Source organism: Rhinolophus sinicus, linkage group LG09 (assembly GCF_036562045.2).
Source record: "Rhinolophus sinicus isolate RSC01 linkage group LG09, ASM3656204v1, whole genome shotgun sequence".
Lineage (NCBI taxonomy): Eukaryota > Metazoa > Chordata > Mammalia > Chiroptera > Rhinolophidae > Rhinolophus > Rhinolophus sinicus.
In genome coordinates, this window is record NC_133758.1 from 77455262 (window position 1) to 77474890 (window position 19629).

Below are 19629 nucleotides of genomic sequence, written 5' to 3' on the forward strand. Positions count from 1 at the left end.
ATGTATAGATAACAGTAATAAGTAAGTTCAAAACAGGACAATTTATTGCCGTTCTTTCCACACGCAAAATCTCAAGATGAATTTTAAGTAAGGACAACGATAACAAAAATACCTAGAGCAATACTACATTGTAGCACACTAACCATGAATTCCACGCAAACTTTCTTAGACTCGGCAAATCAGAAAAGTCTGGGCTAGTGTAAGGGTCTGAGGTATCCGACAGTTATTCGAGGCAAACTGCATCACTAACCCCCAGATGACAACATGATTAATTATATAAATGAAGTTTACTAAAACAAGATTAATGTTCATCTCTGCAGCCGCCATCGGGAACAATGCTTCATACATTCAGCCGCCTCACTTTCACTCAATTAACAGCATTCAGCCAGAGCTGCTTGTATTTCTCTTTTCCTTTTTCACTCTCCCTGAATTTCAAAATGATTTCAAAAGGAAGGTATACTAGGGAGGGAGAATGTGGGGGTTAGGGGCTAAGAAGGAATACCTGGAATGGTAGAAAAGGTGAAAACTGGATTCGTAACATGTCATTATTAAAACTTCTCTTAAAGAATATTTTCATTCAGTAAGTCTCTTCCATTGGCTAGTTTCAAAATGTTTATGACATAAGCATAAAACCAGCAAAAATGAATGGGCACCGAAAACTGACACTGGATTGTAATAGATCCTGATCTCCTGACAGTGAGAGTGATGGCCCTGGAGCAACTTTCTGGGTCAGCACTGACCTGAGGCAGAAGATCACAGCTCAGAGGGGGGTGGGAGGGGCGTGATCAGGCTCTCTGCCCTTGACCTGAAACACATCTCTTTGAATTTTTCTCAAGCAAAACTTTAGAGAACTCTTTTGAATCAGAAGAATGCTGCTACTAAAATGCCAATATCCCCAAAACGGTTAAAACTTTTTAAATTAAAAGATACTCATCAAATGTTATTTTTCAACATGCTGTGTTTTAATGTGTTTCAACATGTGTTTAATCCACGTCCCTCCTAGGGCCTAGAAATATTTAGTACACCAATAGAATAAGTGTTTTGATTTAGGAAATACTGCGAAGGAGGGTGACAATGCCCAATAATAGACTGTTTAGGAGCATAGAGTTTTTGAACTGAAAACACTGCTTTTGGCAGAAGTTCAAATTTAGGGGTAATTGGAAGTCAGTTTAGAGACTGAGCATGAGGGTAACTTAATTGTTGAGAAAAGAAGGGAAGAAACATCACCCTTGAGTTGGGAAAGCTGTGAAGAGAATGAGAAAGTGTCCAAGATAAAGTTTATAACACTAAAAATTGCTGAGGGTTGATATTGTTCTTTACATTTCCTAGATCCCTATGCTTCTAATGAGAGAAAAGTCTACCTTATCTCTGGGGTTGACCAATGAAAAGATACCAGGCAAATCTAAACTGTAGTAATCCACTTGTCTCTCACATACTCATTACCTCTATCTTCTCTCGTATGTGTCTCAATTAATGGCTTACACTATAGAGTTGGGATCAAATCTAATTAAAAATAAACAGTATTTCACACATCTTTTAAGGTAACTTTGAAATGCCCTATTGAAAGAAAGAAATAAAAAAATGCTTCAAGTATATTATTCATCCAAATTAAGACAGCCAGCCACAACTGATGTTAAGACTATGTATTAGATGTTAATAATATGTATTAATTAAGAAATGCAATATATAGTATAAAAATGATCTAATAGAACTTCATATATCTCTGACAAAATTTCCAAAGTTGTATCGCTCTGATTTCAAAAAAAATATGAAATAATTACAACATATATTTTTATTTCTTTAAGTAATATAATTCTTAATATGGTTTTATCTGTTTTTTTCTCATATACATAATTCAAGATAATTTAAGTTCACTACTTTCAGTTAATTACATTGCAATATCTCCATTTTATTACAGTATCTAGAGTTCGACAGAACAAAAATTATCCTTAATAGAAAAAAAGGCAAATTATTACCTATTTAAAGTGCAAAAAATGAATTTTAATTCCTTAATTCATGATAAGCACTTAACAAAAGCCAGCAAAATCAACTGAAAGAATCAATGTCCTCATTTTTAAATAATCAAGTAACTTGAGGATATTTAATTACTCAAGAGTTTATTAATTCAGTCAAGATTGACTGTAATTTAAAATGTATCATAAGATTTTTTAAAAAAAATTAACACACATCTTTATGAAAGTAACATATCTTCTACTTAGAATTTATTTTTAAATTATGTCTTTTGTATAACTCTTGATTAATGTAAGTTATCATTAATGAAATAATATAGGTACATCTTTTTTAAGTTAGACAAAAAAGAAACTATATACATCCTTTATTTCAAACTTCATTCTACAGGTGAGAATTTTGAGGTAGTATTATTAAATAACCTGTTCATTGTCACACTGCTAATGCTGGGCTTTACATCAAGTAGAATCTCTGAACTTTTGGTAAATCTACTCTTTATGAGACAATATACATATATAAACACACACATTTTACAATTATTGCATAGCTAATATCTATTCCTAAACAGTAAACTAGGAGGCTCAATCTGAATTGCATGTAGTTCCTTCGTGTTCATTTATTTAAATACCATTATTACAAACTCTTAGTGGTGCTTTTAAAATCTAACAATTAGCATTGGCAACCACAAAGGTAAATGCATTCTAAATGCTCTGAATCTACCCACCCCATAGTTCTTTCTGAAAAAATAGCAGTACTCAGCCCTTAAGCACTAATGGTCATACGTAGTTGTAGGCACATACATGGTATCATCTGGCCATTACACTGCTTCTCTCTAGAAAAGCTGGAGTTCCTAGAAACTTGATTATCTCATATGTGGCCACATATAACACCATTGCTGTGGCTGCAACTGATGTACCATTACCATTGATGGGTCCTCTCAACTTCTTGTCATTCAAAGGTGGTCCTCCAGAAATAGTATCCTGAGCTTTGGAAGCAACTTTATGCTTGTCTTATGTGAAATCTTATTTAATTTAAGCACTTACATAGGTGACTCTGAATTTTAGTCTTTTAAAATGTGGCCTTAACCTTTCTTAGTCTAATCTCCTCTAAAGGAAATAAAATTCCATTGGAAATGTTAATTAACAAGTTTAGATGTCTTTCAGCCCTTCAAAGTGTTGGTATGTATGTGTGAATAGTTCTTAAAGTTTGCAGAGATGGCAGAAATGCTTAACATGCTTCGAAAGCGAAAGCAAAAAGACAAATGATGGTGCATGTGGGGGCAGAGCCCCAGAAAGTAGTTTCCAGGCTCTCGGCCTCACATAGAAAGGTGTTGGCTCAGGTAGTAAATGGCCAACTGTGATTGCATGGCCATCAGCTGTGGCTAGTTGGCCGTCAGCTGTAACCAGTGAGCCATTAGCCAGTAATATAACTGCTGTGGCTACGCTAGCAGAGGAGAGAAAGAGAAGAATGGGGGCTAGCAAGAAGATGGCGGCTGGGCTGGCAAGCGTGGATGGCGGTTTGCGGACAGTGTGGATAGAGCCTCCAGTGAGAGTATAGTGCCGCCAGAGAGAATATAGTGGTATGACTCCCCTACCTATGGCTCCGTGGGTGTTCCTTTTTGGCCTCACCATATCCTGCGTTCTTGTATGGGGAGCGGGACCAGAGACCCCGCAGGCCTCCCTGCACGACAAATGGCGCAGCGAGCAGGGTCTCCTGCACGGCAGTGCATTTTTGTGCGATAACTATAACTGCAAACTAAAATGCAGTCTGCTTTTATAGACAGAATGGAAATACGCCATGTTATGCCTTAAAATTAATCTTCCCATACTTCATGTTAACCATCTGTGGATAAAAGACTAACAATATTATTTCTCTTTCTTCGTGGCAATTTGATCTTTGATGAACTGTCTAGCTCTATTCCCTTGGAAACCCGATAAAAATTAGAAGGTCAACTATATTAACTAGGAAAAGTTACCTATGTTTAAAATGATGCTTGACTGCTACACTGAATTGGGACTGGGAGAATTGTAAATACCTGATAGGAAGCCCAATGTTGGCTTTCCTATCAACCTACGAGTAGTATCGTTTTCATTGGGTAGATCCTTCACAGGAACTCTAGAAACTGTGTCTCTGTTTTTACAAAAGATATCTGTTCCTTTAGGGAAGGATGCTTTGAGCTGGGGTGCTTCCCCCATTGCCTCATTTTGACCTTGTCTGCTTGCACCTGAGCCACTTGGCTGCTGTAAGGACTGCCTCAGTGGGATACAGTGCCCCTGACTGCCTGATGGCAGTCCATTCTTCCCTGTTGCTCTAGCTCCTTATGAGTAGGCTGGCATCACCTGTGGCCAATAATAGTCTTCTTAGTCTAATTGTTCAAAAGAATCCAGGTGGGCAATATACCCAAGTCATGTTAATGTAAAAAATATCTGGGTTTGGTCAAAAAAAAAAAAAAGAAAAAAGGCAGCAAAGTTCACTATTTCCAAACTCGACAAATAAAAAATGTTAATAATATTATCAAGATAAATTGTATTCTACCTACAAGACCTCTGTGTAATGCTATTGGTAGCCATAGTCATTATTTAAATTTATACATAAAATAATATAAAACACAGAGTTCCTATAGCAGCAGAAAATACCCAAGTATTACTACAAATATTCAAATCTCTAAAATAGCCAAGATAGTCTAGGAAACAAATGTTTTAAATTCATTGATCTTTTTCTTATTGGTGCAAACAAAAGTGTAGTGAAATTTATTTTTTTAAATAACATAGACAATATTTCTTTAAATAAAATGAAAATCCTTTTTGTAATTTAATAAAAACTATTATTGCGGAATATATAATAGAAATCATGCTAATACAGGATTTAGTCACACATATGCATATTCACTTTCACACACAAACTACACACATCCACAAAGCAAGTTATTTATCACATTGTTATGACACAGATTAAACAACATACCTAAATATAATGTAAAGAAAATGTTTGTTATAAAATATATATCATTTTCTACATGTCACATGATAAAACCATCTACAGTATTTGCATTCTCACTGAAGTGTCAAAGTAAAATGTCTTCCCAAAAGAAATAGTATTACTTGATATCACACTCATTTCTTATTTTTTCTTGAATAAAAATATCATGGCAATATTAATACTCTTATTAGCTATGACTCTTACCATAAATACAGTGTACAGGCATACATACTTTTATTATGCTTTGTTTTATAGCACTCCACAGATACTATGTTGTTGTTTTTTATATTGAAGGTTTGTGGCAACCCTGCATTGAACAAATCTATCCATGCCATTTTTCATACATCAGAGTGTATCACATGTGATAATTCACTTCATGTTTCTGTGTCACGTTTTGATAATACTTGCAATATTTCCAACTTTTTCATTATTATTATATTTGTTATGGGGATCCGTGACCAGTGATCTTTGATGTTACTATTGTAATTGTGTTGGGGTGCCACAAATTGTGCCCATACATAATAGCAAATCAAATCAGTAAATGCTGTGTGTTCTGACTATTCTACTGACCAGCTGTTCCCCCTTCTCTTTCCCTCTCCACAGATCTTCCTATTCCCTGAGACACAACAATATTGAAATTATGCCAATTAATAACCCTACGATGGCCTCTAAGCCTTCAAGTGAAAGAAAGAGACCAATGTCTCTCACTTCAAGTCAAAACTTAGAAATGATTAAGCTTAGTGACGAAGGCACGTCGAAAGCCAAGATAGGCTGAAAGCTAAGTCTCTCACACCAAAGAATTAGCCAAGTTGTGAATACAAAGGAAAAGGAAATTAGAAGTGCTACTCCAGTAAATACACTAATGATAAGAAAGAGAAGCAGCCTCAGGGCTGATATGGAGAAAGTACTAGTGGTCTAGATAAAGAATCAAACCAGCGACACATTCCCTGAAGCCAAAGCCTAACCCAGAGCAAGGCCCTAACTCTTTTGAACACTATGAGGCTGAGGGGTGAGGAGGCTGCAGAAGAAAGATTTGCAGCTAGCAGAGCTTGTTTCATGAATTGTAAGGAAAGAAGCCATCTGCATAATATAAAAGTGTAAGGTGAAGCAGCAAGTGGTGATGCAGAAGCTGCCGCAGGTTATTCAGAAGGTCTAGCTGAGATCATTAATGAAAGAGCAGTCACTAAACAACAGATTTTCAATGTAGATGAAACAGTGTTGGATTGGAAGAAGATGCCATCTAGGACTGTCACAGATAAACAGAAGTCAACAGCTGGCTTCAAAGCTTCAAAGGACAGGCTGATTCTCTTATTCAGCACTACCGTGTTTCCCCGAAAATAAGACCTAGCTGGACAATCAGCTCTAATGCGTCTTTTGGAGCAAAAATTAATATACTTAATTTTCGGGAAACAGGGTAGTGCAGCCGGTAAGTTCAAGTTGAAGCCAATGCTCACTCACCATTCTGAAAAATCTTATGGCCTTTCAGAATTATGTTAAGTCTCCCCTGCCTATGCTCTATAAACAAAACAACAAAGCCTGGATTACAGCATGTCTGTTTACTACATGGTTTACTGAATATTCTAAGCGTACTGTTGAGATCTACTGCTCATTTTTGTTTTCTTTCTTTCAAAAATATTTCTGCTCATTGATAATTCCTCTGGTCACCCAAGAGCTCTGATAGAGATGTACGAGATTAATGTTGTTTTCATGCTCACTAACACAACATCCATGCTGTGGCCCATGGACCAAGGAGTAATTTCAACTTTCAAGTCTTATTATTCAAGAAATGCATTTTGTTAGGCTACAGCTGCCATAAATAGTGATTCCTCTGCTGGATCGTGTCAAAGTAAATTGAAAACCTTCTGGAAAGGATTCACTGTTCTAGATGCCATTAAGAATATTAGTAATTCATGGGAAGAGGTCAAAACTTCAACATTAACAATTTACAAGTTGATTACAATCCTCATGGATGACTTTGAGAAGTTCAAGACTTCAGTGGGGAAAGTTACTGCAGATGTAGTGGAAATAGCAAGAGATTTAGACTTGGAATTAGAGCCTGAAGTTGTGACTCGACGGCTGTAATCTGACGGAAAAACTTGAATGAATGAGGAGTTGCTTCTTACGGATGAGCAAAGAAAGTGATTTCCTGAGGTAGAATCTACTGCTGGTGGATATGCTGTGAAGATTGTTGAAATGACAACAAAGGATTTAGAATATTACATAAACTTAGTTGATAAAACAATGGAAGATTTTGAGAGAATTGACTTCAATTTTGAAGGAAGGTTTACTGTGGGTAAAATGCTATCACACAGCATTATATGCTAGAGAAAAAATTGTTCCTGAAAGAAAGAGTAAATTGATGCAGCCAACTTCACTGTTATCTTATTTTAAGAAGTTGCCATCACCACCTCCCCTCACCCTGATCAGTCAGCAGCCATCAACATCGAGGCCAGACCCTTCACTAGCAAAAAGACTACAACTCATTGAAGATTCAGAAGATGGTTAGCATTTTTAAGCAATAAAATATTTTTTATTAAGTTATGTACACTGTTTTTTGTTTGCTTGTTTTTTTAGACATAATGAGATTGAACAATTACTAGACTGCAGTATAGTGCAAACATAACTTTTATATGCCAGGAGACCAAAATTCTGTGTGACTCAGTTGCGATTTTCACCTTATTGTCATGATCTGGAACCAATGCCACAATATCTCCACTGTATACCTGTATGTGCTCATGCTAAGGTTCATGATGTATTGAAATAGTTTGAGTCTCTAAATTCCATTCAAGGGACTGGAGCTATAATACAAACAGTTTCTGACCCAATCTACACTGCATATGGGCATTTTGGTAAGTTTGTACACCTTCACTTCTTTCAACATTATATTAGTCACTTGAAAATATTTTATTGATTTAATGTTATTCATAAAATTGAGAAAATAAAACACATTGCTCATCTGTAAAATTGAAATTACACATTCATTTCCCCTATCAATATAAAGATTAAATAAGATAATGTAAACCACAGGACATATAGTAGTTATTGAATTAATGTTCCTTCTCTATATTCACCCACATATACTTACTTGCTTTTATATCTTAAAAGAAATGGAAATGTTTGCACATAAACTAATCTTACTTAAATTTTTATTTTGTAAAAATGAAACATTTGATCACGATATTGAATGTGATAAAATATACTCTAACATTATTTGAGAAGTAGAAAAAAATCAAAGTGTTGCTATACTATCTTATGGGGTAACTGAGAGCAAAGATGAAAATATATGTCAACGTTTTATGTGAATCTGAAGACATTCTTGTTAGTACTAACAATATTCCTTTTCATCACTATTTTTGAAACCAGTGTTGACTGTTATTGGGTGGGTAAAGCAAACTTAATTCAAGAGTTCAGTATTGTAGACTTATTTTCAAATGGTAAAGTGTTTTGGCTTCCATTGTTAACTTGGTTTCATTTCTTAAATTGTTCAAAACAAAATAGGGAGGAGACCCATAAAGAAATGGCAATAATTAAATATGAATACTTCATTAAGTTTATAAAATGGGAAATGGTTTGAGAAGTTCTTTTTCCCCCCAAGAAATAATTATTTACTTAAATTCATACTTTGTTAAACAGAACTTAGTCTCGGATCAAAGTTTTATGATTAAATAGTGAACTACAATTTAGTCTAAAGGAGAAAGTATGCTTTAGATAACAAATTATATTAAAAATGCAGTGCTACACCATATACAAAATTCTTTAAAATTCTGGCAAGAGTCTTGTGCGAAACATCATATACTCAGTTTATGCTTATCTATTTTCACGTTCTTTTCTAGCTTATGAAAATCTCTCAAAGTTCTTCTTGGTAACTTTACAAAGAGCTTTCCAAGGTTCTTTTAGATGTAAAGAATCACAAACTGTTGCATAGAGGATATCTTCCACGTTTTGAAAGGAAACCAGTAGTTATGAGAAAAGGACCTGAACCCCAGCATTCATGTTTAGTGCTACATTCATGGAGAATATTAGATTTGTAATTCAATCAAGTATAATTATAAATGCTAAAAAGTATACCAATAATTAGAGCATATGATTTATCTAGAGAAAATAAATTCTAGAGTGACTGAAAATACTATTAATCAGCAAAATTATTGTCTAGCATTGACATTATAGCATTTCAGCACATCTGGCCAAAAACAAGGTCAAAACTCAAACTTTTAAGGAAAGTACAAACAGAACAATAATCATCTCTTTCAGCTTTCCATCCAAATTGGAATGTGTAATATTAAGGAGTAAGACAAAAAGATGTTGACTGTTAATTAAATACTGCTTTGAATTCCTGAGTTAGATATACCTGCATTTTTTACTTTGAACATACGTCAATGTGAAAGTGTACTCTGTAACAAAATTAAAAGTTCATATCCTGCTCAAAATAGGTTATTGTTTTCAATGGGCCTAAAATGAAAATAATATTTGATATCAAGCAGAGTAGGAACGAAGAACTTTTGCATACTGGTTACAAAAAATAGATCCAAGGTGGCCAGGGGTCTGACTCCTGTAGGGAGATTGGGACCAAGAGCCCTCCTTGCGAAGGAACACGAGTTGAGTTGTGACTGACTGCTGGCTTGGGCTTCAGAATGTATGAAACTATAGAAATGAGCAGAGACAGCCAATCACCATATATGGGTGGAATGGTCCACCAGCACAATGTCTAAGCCTAAATGTTTCCAGTATTTTCCTGGAACATGAGACAGAAGTAACCAGTAAAGGAATTAATTGTAGCACAGGGTCCTGATGGAAGGCTTGGAATGGGTCAGATAAGGGCAGGGGTCAGGGAAGGGGAAATGGAGACTCACTTAAGATGAGCCTACAGATGAAAATGAAGTCCTTTCTGGATAATTCAAGAAGGATTTATGAAGATAACATTAACTTCAAGAAGCTAGCCTGTTGATCTCTTTGAGTAATGATAGTGAGAGAGGAAGTTTCTTACCACTGGTTTTTAAGTAATCATCAATCCTCAAGGTATTTAGAGCTTTCAGATCCTGTCACCATAGATTAATTCTTGCAGGATCTTGAGATTAGTTTGAAAAAATTACTTGTTTTCTTCTCCTTCTTCTTTTGTATAAGAACAATCTATGGTTTTATAAATGCCAACTACACTTAAATATATTTATCAGATCTCTTTCATCAAAACCAAAGAATTAAGGTAACATTTATAACTACCCCAAAAAATGGGTGGGAGTTGCTAAAATTCTGAAGTCATTTCTTCATGTATATAAATCTGCTTGTGTTTATAAAAGTAACCAGTGTCTTGGCTTAAAAATTATGACAATATGGACTTAAAAATAACCCTCTCTTTAAACTGAATATTCTATCTTTATCTGGGAAAGGATACATGAGCCCATAATGACAAAAGTTATATTATGAAATGAAAGGTGTTTTTTTTTAATCATAAATATTTTGTTTTTGATCTCTCTACAAAGAATGTTCTCAATCATATTGATAAGTATCTGTCTTGGAAAGAAAGCGTTTGAGCAGATAGACATAACACAGATGCAGGACTTAGGATAATCTGTATATGAAATGAAATCTTTCAAATAGGTATTTTCCAGGCTATGTGTGCATGACAAAAAATATCGACAGATAAAGGGAAAATTCAATTAGTATTCTATTTTACTTTAAAATACATATCCAGATGGTCCTATTAAATAAATGAGGCCTGAAAATCTTTGAGGGTGAATAACTGACAACTCATTTTTTTTCCAGTGCCTGAGAGGTGGCAATGTGTTGAGGTAACTCTCATTGAGAGGACACTGTGATTAGCATCACCCCTATAAATGTCATCAGTGGCTTGGCTGGAAATACCCCCAGGAGACATACTCTTCTCAGAAACTTCATGTTAACAGAAATGGAAATTTAGCAACTGAGTCAGTGTGGAAGGACCAGTTCGTCTCGAAATGTCTGGAATGTAACTGCGACTCCTTTATCTATAGTAAAACCTCTGAAAAGTAGTAGGCTCTATCAATGCTGGATGTTGATGTAACTTGAAGTGAGGTCATACTCATCAGCATTTAACTATCTATGCTTTGTTGGATTGGGTGTTCTACCCATTTCCATTTATGAATCCCTTTCAGAATTCAAGTAGTCCGAAGACAACTTTGTATTGATAATGAAGTCCCCTGTTAGGGAAGCAGTGTATTCTAGTGGTTGGCGGAGACATCTGTTCTCAGGCACAATTAATTTAAACACAAGTTCCACTACTTACTCACTGTACAATACTGGCAAGTACTTCAACCACTCTGTTTTTACATTTAGAAATAGAAATCGAAACAGTAACTACTTGATTGGACTATCAGGGCTAAATAAATCATGGATATGAAATGCTGGTTCCTTGTGGGTACCCAACTAATTCTATTCATTAGCACCTTATCTGGAAGTCGTTGGCTTCCACTATAGAGCAAAAATGAAATCCTGAGTAGAAGAGTACCTGGGAGATACAGCTGTGGGCAGTGATAAGGTGTGAGGACATCTAGGAAGCAGTGTGCCCATTACAGAGTTAACTATGTTAGCTCCTCCTTGAGTGGCCTTGAAATTGGACTGTATTTTTTCCTATGCTTTCTATCTTGATATGTAATATGGTCCCTTTATTATAAATAAATGTGGATTTATTAAACCTATTAGTATCGAGTTAGGGTTAAAAATGAGTTATTTAAAAGAGAATAACTCAGAGTAAGTTGATATATCCTGTGATTTTTAAATTTTTTCTGCAAGTTAATGGAAACATTCATGCATAATAAATATACTATATATATACTTACATTGTTTGCATTACTTTATTACTTGTATTGCAATCATATTGGAAAATATATACAGATAAAGCCACAGAGACACAAAACACTTATATAGATAAAAACATGAAGAAACTTATTTAAGAACCATGTGATTTGTGAATGGCCTAAATTTTATCATGATATTTATTAGCAAAACATAATTCCAGTCACAAAGGTTTCCTTTCTTTTTCTTTTTTTTTTTTTTAATGGACTTAACCTAATGTTTTCCAGCCTAAGTATTAATTGGTATGGTTTTATTAAAACCACCATTATAACTTTAAGTGACTAAATTGCTTGAGGTTGTCACCTAGGTTTATGCTGTCTTCATCTCAATGTAGTTATTTTCTTCAATGAATTTCACCATTAGCAGAAAATAATTACCTGCATGAGTTACCTATGTATACTTTATAGCTAGCATTTAAGCACAATAAATCTTATGTAAAACATCAAACCTTTCCTCTGTCACTCCATATTCACCCCCATTGTGTCTCTTAAAGTTTATTAAATTAGCTGAAACTTAACACAAAGGCTATGTAGTCAAACTATTTGGATAAAGAGTAAAATTCCCATTCATCATCCTATGCCCTCTATAATTGTCCTTTTTTTCACTTATTATTTTCTTTTACTGAACCCAATATATGAACCAACGTGTTAGTATCAAATAAAACCAACCACGATATGTTTTAAAATCGCAATATAGCATAAGTTGATTTTTATTGTACTTTGAACGGCAAATGAAATAAATCAAGAAGAAGCAAATCTAAATGCAGTGCTGAAGTGAGGTCCGGCCTTTCAAACTGGCTTCCTATTAATCACAGGGCTGACCTTTTCATTAAGGGGCACTTGTTGGAGTCACTGACAGGGTTACAGCATTCATATGTGTGAACTGTACTCCATAGCATTCATGTACCGGGGAAGGCACAGTGAAATTAGATTCTCTCCCTGTAGGGGGTAGACATTGACCGCTATTCAATCCAACAATTGTCGGTTAAGTATTTCATGAAGAATGACTTTTAAACTGCTTTTACTCCACCATCAGTAATGTCAGATGTAATTCTTAAAGAGATATATTTAACTAGCAGTAATTAATTAAACCTCTCATAGCAGCAACTTTATCCAAGCTAAATCATTTCTGAATATACACAAAGGAGTCATCAGGATTCTACTGTCATGGCTTTTAAACCGTAAGTATCAATAATGTCCATCTGTAATAGTTAGAAAACAAAAACATTGGCCAGTGGGGAATTAAACAATGCAACAGTGTTTTATCTAATTTCACCTGTTTATGTACTCTGTATAGGTGCATTGTTTTTTGAGATGACAATGCTTTCCAGAGTAATTTTTCCAAAAACAAAAAACAAAAAACTAAACAAACCCTAAATATGAAAAAAAACACACCTCAAATGACTACAGCATGATGATATGACATGCTGACAGTTTTTATTGCATCCTTTTAAAAATATGATCATCTTTGTGCAATATTTGGTGGGCTGAATTTAGGAATCATCACTGAGTCTTTGTCAGGGCATACATCCCATGTGTTTATTTCTTACATAAAACATCATACATTTGAGCAGCAAATACATTCTTTCACATTGGCTGACATTCCACCTGAAAAAGTCCACCACCAAGTTAGCTTGTTAACACAGTTCAGGATATATGGTATAGTAGTAAAAAGATTCCCCATAGCCAAGTAAAAAATAAGAGTAGGGGGCTCAAGGAACAGGGCTGTACTTAGATCAAATCTGAACTTCAAGTTCAAACATAGTTTAATGGTGAAGCTAAAGTTGTAAATGCAAAGTAAACGCAATGTGAAGGCTGCTTTAAACCAAGCATGAAAGACCAAAAAGTCAAAGTTGAGATTTCCTACATCTGGTTTTAATATCTTTTTCTATGCTATTAGATAAATGACATTTTGTTTTGTTTTGTTTATTTTAAAAATTCATTATCATTGGCATTGCTGCTACAACCTAATAATGGCTTTAGAGTTTTTAGGATCTTCTTTAGTAATGGATTGATCTGTAGAATGGATTTGTTAAGAAAAAAATTACAAGCAAATTCCTCACATTAATGTATGAATAGTGATACAACAATACAGTTATGTGTAAAAGTTGAAATCCACTTTCAGGAAGAGTATGTGCTTCTTAAAGACTATTTTCTATTCTCAGAAGTGTGACAAAACACTTGCCACCATTGTTTTTGACAGTAATAAAGGACACTCACCCAGAAATAGCAGATCATATGCCAGGCTACAGGAATGAATTAGCAATATTATTGGCCCCACATTTTAGTTCCGAGACTTTCTGCATGGGGAAGTCACTCACAGAGTATTGCAGCTTCAGTGACAGTACCAAGGCACCATGCAAAACGAAACAAGAGGAAATCCACAGGGTTGTGAACACAGGCGTTTTGCTAGTTCACTTTTGCACAGTCTTGAGAGGATTCCCTGAGAGTAAACATTCTTAATTAATTGCCAAGTAAAAGAAGGAAAGATAAATACTCCACTCACCGCATTTGCTGTCCTTTGTCCATGCGTTGAAGGAAAAGGGTTGCTGTGCTGTTCTTACCTAGCTCCAGGTTGCCCTCCGGATTAGGCATAAATGTGAGCGGCAAGAAGCGTGTTGACTCTGTAACTGGACGAGGAGCAGAGCATTGCACTGCTGCTGGCGAGCCGGTCAGGACAAAGTGCTAAACTTCAGCATGAGAGCACAGCATCTATTACCCCCGAGGCTCTACCATTTCACCTACACCTGGGCGGATCTATCAAGCTTCATCTCTATTAGAACTATTTGACTCTGTGGTTTAAGAGGGAGGAGGAAAAAAAAAAAAAAAAGAGGCTTGCCGTTGTCACACTTGTTTCCTATTAAAGAGCCTTACGGTGGATTGAGTAATTGTGTACGAAGGTAGTCTGGCTGGCAGATGTGTGCAGCCCCAGCGGAGCACTAGATTCAAGGCAGATGGGTTGTACCAGGGCGCAAACAACATTGAGAGAGAGAGAGGCGTGATTAAAACAGCAGGCCTCTGTTTTATAGTGCTGGAAGTGGGATAGCATTAAAGCTCCTGGGAACCAGAGTTCCCCAAATGGTATTGCTTGATAGCAAGGAAAACAATAAATTCAATAAAAAAGAAAGATGTTCAAGCTACAAAAGTTATAGAGGCATTTATAATATTCACTTTAACTATTAATGAAGGAGTAAATGAAGCACCCTGCCCCCAATACCCTAACTGAATTTAATTAAAACTACTCAATCATGGGTCATAGTGGGTTATTGATAGTGTTCACGAAATGGATTTGAAATAGATCCCTCTTTCTGCTATATAAGCCAAGGTTATCTTTTTAATCTGAATTAAATTGCTTTAAGGAGATTTATGCTGTCAAGCATACTGACATTCTGCAATTGGACATTTTTTAAAAAGGTGGTTGAAGCCAATTGTTAGGGAAAAAAATGTCCTCTGGTAGATATTTCTGCATACCACATATTATCTCAGGCACCTTAACTCATAGAAATTTTAGGGCTTTCTGTGTCACACTCTTGGATAATCAGAAATGTGCAAGTAATCAGAATGATTATAATTAACTTTCACAAAGCAGCACTCTTTGAGCTATTCTCCATGTTGTTGAGAACTACTTTCCGATGTTAAATAGTGCGCAGCTACTATGATTAACAATTATGATGATGATTGAACGGTTGCTACATCATGCCAGAAACTATGCGAAGAACTCTACATGCATCATCTCTTTTGAGTCTTACAAAGACACTTTGGGGTCTATACTACTGTTATTATAACTTTTTTCTTTTTTAGAAATGGGGGGAAGAGTTGGCAAAGTTACCCTACCCAAGATCACACACTTGTTATGACTTGGCAGCATGATTCCATTGGATCTGACTCTAGAATCCTCACTTTTCACCATAGTCTCTATGCAGAATAATTTGTATCCTGCACAAAATAATATGATGATCATTGAATTCTTTTACAGAAAAATTGGAAAAATAACGAAAACAAAAAACCCTCCTTTTGTTTCTCTGGGTAGTTATAACTTAGATTTAAATTCTCTAGCTTTGTGTATCCAAACAGGTAATAGAAATATCATCCAGCCCACCAATAAAAGTTCCAGTAAGGGTGCTAAGGATCAATGAGGGTAAGCCTTACTTAAGAACATGTATTTAAAAAAATAACTTATTGGCATATTTTCTTATAGTTAAAACTCATTTGAGAAAATGTTTCTTAATATTCCTAATTGGTCTGCAGCAAATTAGTAGAAGGAAGAATGAGACTGAAATTTAAGAATTTCAATCAATCAATGAATAAACTGTTAATTTTCACCCCATTACCATGTTTCTCTAAATTAGCTAAAATGTATTGTTTGAGTGTTACTTTCGTATTCTCCCTTTTATATTTTACCATTTCTTTATGAATAAATGCTTTACTTCTAATAGAAGCTAATTTCCTCAGTGATAAAATCATGTCACTTAGTATATGGGGGGAAAAAAACACACCTAAACCCTCTCACTTCATTTCTGGAAACAAAGGAGATAGGGGAAATTCATTTGAAAATAAAGTTATGCTTCCATGAAAATTTTATTTACGTAATAAGATGTATATTTAATTAAAATTTTGCAAAAGACAAACAAAACTCTGTTTGGGAATAATAGCATAATTGTATGTTATATGACAGATTATTGACATCCACGTCTACTCACAGTTCTCAACACTTTGAATATTTATAATAATCAGGCTAAACAGTTAGCAAATGTGTCCTCCTCATCATTCCATTCAAAACCAAAGAATAAGAATGACTCTGTTTCAAAATTCAAGAATAAATACAAAGAAAATATTAAAAAGTGATGACGAAAAAGTATAAGATGAGGTAAAAATGGGGATAGAGTACCAAGAAAAAGATAGACAGAAACAAAGAGTAACAATAATACTGGGAAAAAAAATAGGTTGTGATTTAAATATAACCCAAGGTGTCAATGCAACTGGAAGAGTACTAAATGGTTCACAATTATGGTTTGTATAGAGCTGCTACATGAGGAAAGGGCATTTTGAACAATGCATGATTATTTTAGAGTGTGTATTTGTGTGTGAGTGCATATATTCATGTATGAGGGTTTATATATGCCCAAGACATTATAGGCATAGATTGATATTCAAGTATTAGAACATATACTAATGGAAGAATACCGAATTGCCTTTAGAAATATTTTATAGGAGAGCAATTAATGTTATTTTTCTTTAATTAGATTTAAGGAAATTACATTAAAGCTTACCTGTGACTATCTGCAATGTTTTATGTACTTCAGCTAAAATTTATTGTTTTCAGGTTTCAAAAATTTTCATTGGAAAAACAAACAAAACTACATTTCCATGGTGTCACATAAAATTCCATGACTACTTTTATTGTGATTTTTTTTTCCCTATCTTGGCTGAAAATGGGACATATTGGAAACATCCCAAGAAAAGTCCTGGGGAGTTTTCCGTCTAACCTATATACCAAAGTTTGGAGAAAATTTGGAGAAGCATACAGATTTTATTTTGATTTATTTCTAGGTTTATTCACATCCTATCATATAAACTTATTCTCAAGATAGTCCTGTATACAAAATGGTATTGAATTTATGAACTAATTATCTAGTCCTTGCTATTTTCTTTGTTTAGAAAAGAAAAAAAAAATCATGATTTGCCTACCAATTTGTCTCTGATTTCCTCCCCTGCTTCTATTGGGTTTATCATCATCCCCATTACACATAGTCTCCCCTTTAGTTTCACTAGTGTGACTATGCTTGCAGTGGCTGTGAAGTTTTTATTAATAAGATTGTTTTAATAAATTCCAAATGTGATCTGTCATTTCCAATTCAATATAAAATATTTTGTTAAAAATGATGTACAAATATTTCTGTTTGATACGTTTGTTTAAATATTTAAGATATGATGCCACTGAATCCAAATCCATGGTATGTTTAACTATCTGGGTCAAGATTTGATAATTTTTTAAAACATATATCTCACTTGGATCAAGATTTTAAAGCTGAAATGGTTAATAACTTTAATTCCATACTGCTGATTTCTGAGATTAAGGTAATAATAATTAAAAAAAAAACAGTGCTGATAACCTAGTACAAAGTTGGCATTACTTAAACAAAACAAAACAAAAACAACTGCTTCAACACTTAAATGTAAATACACTTTATATGATTATCTTCAAAAATACTCTATATCCTTATATTTTCTACCTCGTTGTTAATCTAAGTATATACAACTTGCAAAACTCTTTAAAGCATGGGATCTACTGTCTCTTTTGCACAGAAGTTTTTATTTATTTTTTGTTATTTTTTTTATTCCCAGTGTTGTTTAGGTGGGTGTAATTATATCTAAAGAGAAGATGGGGCAGAAAGTTTCATGTTTTGTTGATTCACCAGCTCTAGGAGATGGGAAAAGTGATTTTTGGTTGTTGTTGATTATCAGTTCTAAAATACATCATTATGCATTTAGGCAGAAAATGAAAATGTGTATGGCCCAACGTATTTGTATTCTACTAATTTTATTATATTATTTTAATAGCATAGGGTAAATTATCAATAAGATAGAACACATAGAATTAGAGCAGAGGTTATATCTCAATGAGAAGATCTTTAAAAAAAACTATATAGAGATTAGTCAGTCGGGTATGAATAATTAAGAATTCAACAAATACTTAGGGGCATGTCCTTTTGTGAGACGAGGCATGATTTGTAGAATTCTAAAGCACAAAACATTGCCAATACTGGTCAGTATTGAATATTTTCCATAAAATATCTTTCTAGTCAATGTGAAGAACAGTTTCTCCAAATATTTTACTGTGTTAAAAATGTTAGTAATCTAGGAGGAAGATAAAAGTTACTACTTTGAATATTTTCTCAATTTCATCTTTATCCTCTGGATTAATTTAGGACCTTAGCTAGTGGTCACTGGAAGTCTAGTATAAAACACATTTCAAAGGACAAGTGTATTACAGAAGAGTTTTCTTAGGGAATAAAAGTAGTTTGGGTGTCAAAAACGGAACAGGAGCCATAATAAAAGCTCCATTCTGGCTGAGGTCCTTAATGCCACACATCCCTAGGAGAAGGGTAAGCCAAAGAGGGTTAGATAAAGGCATACCTGGGTAAACACAACATTAGGCAAAGGTTGGAGGTGAGGGACAGAGGAACAGAAGAAAATGTAAATAAAAGGAGAGAGGTTTAAAATGTAGTTATATCAACTCTATAATTGTGTTTAGGCCAGTACTGTGAACTATACATGTAAATTAGAAAATGTTTGTGAATCAATTAATCCAAATGCTAAAAGTCTAGAATGAAAAAATAAAATAATGATTTTTACCACCCTTCAAGATTTGTCAGGAAATTTTTAACTTGGCTCCACAACTATAGATGCTTCTATAAGCTATCACGGAGGTAGACTTCATAGAGAAGCAAAGCAAGACCTAACGTTTGACCCTAAAACATTTCACAAACAACTTGAGATGAAAATATACACATACAACAAATTAAGTAAGATTTTATGGTCAGAAAGAATGATACAGAAGATAAACTTAGTAAGAGGTTAGAAAAATGAGAGATCACTGAGGAGTGCATGAATTCAGAAGTAGACAAGGATATTCCACAGTTCAGAAATGATGACAAAAACAATCTCTGTCAAATAGTTTGCATTGGGAAATCATGAAGAAAAGTTGGGGACAGCCAAGACTGAGAACAAAGAAACATTATTGGAAGTTTTCTGGTAAGGGCCTGGCATGATAAATATGTTTTGGAATTATTAAATGGAAGGGATTAGAAAAGGCAAGCCAGCCTTTGAGTGTGCTGCAATAACTCAGGCACTG

At 34.5% G+C, this 19629-nt stretch overlaps 1 protein-coding gene across 1 annotated transcript in view; it reads right to left on the bottom strand.

The window, feature by feature from the left end:
• SEMA3A (semaphorin 3A) overlaps nucleotides 1-14479 on the bottom strand; it is a 457743-nt gene extending 443264 nt beyond the window's left edge. The window contains exon 1 of the mRNA XM_074340665.1: nucleotides 14281-14479. The gene's annotated coding sequence lies outside the window, so the exon portion shown is untranslated. The remainder of the gene's footprint in view (nucleotides 1-14280) is intronic.
• Nucleotides 14480-19629: the final 5150 nt, after the last annotated feature.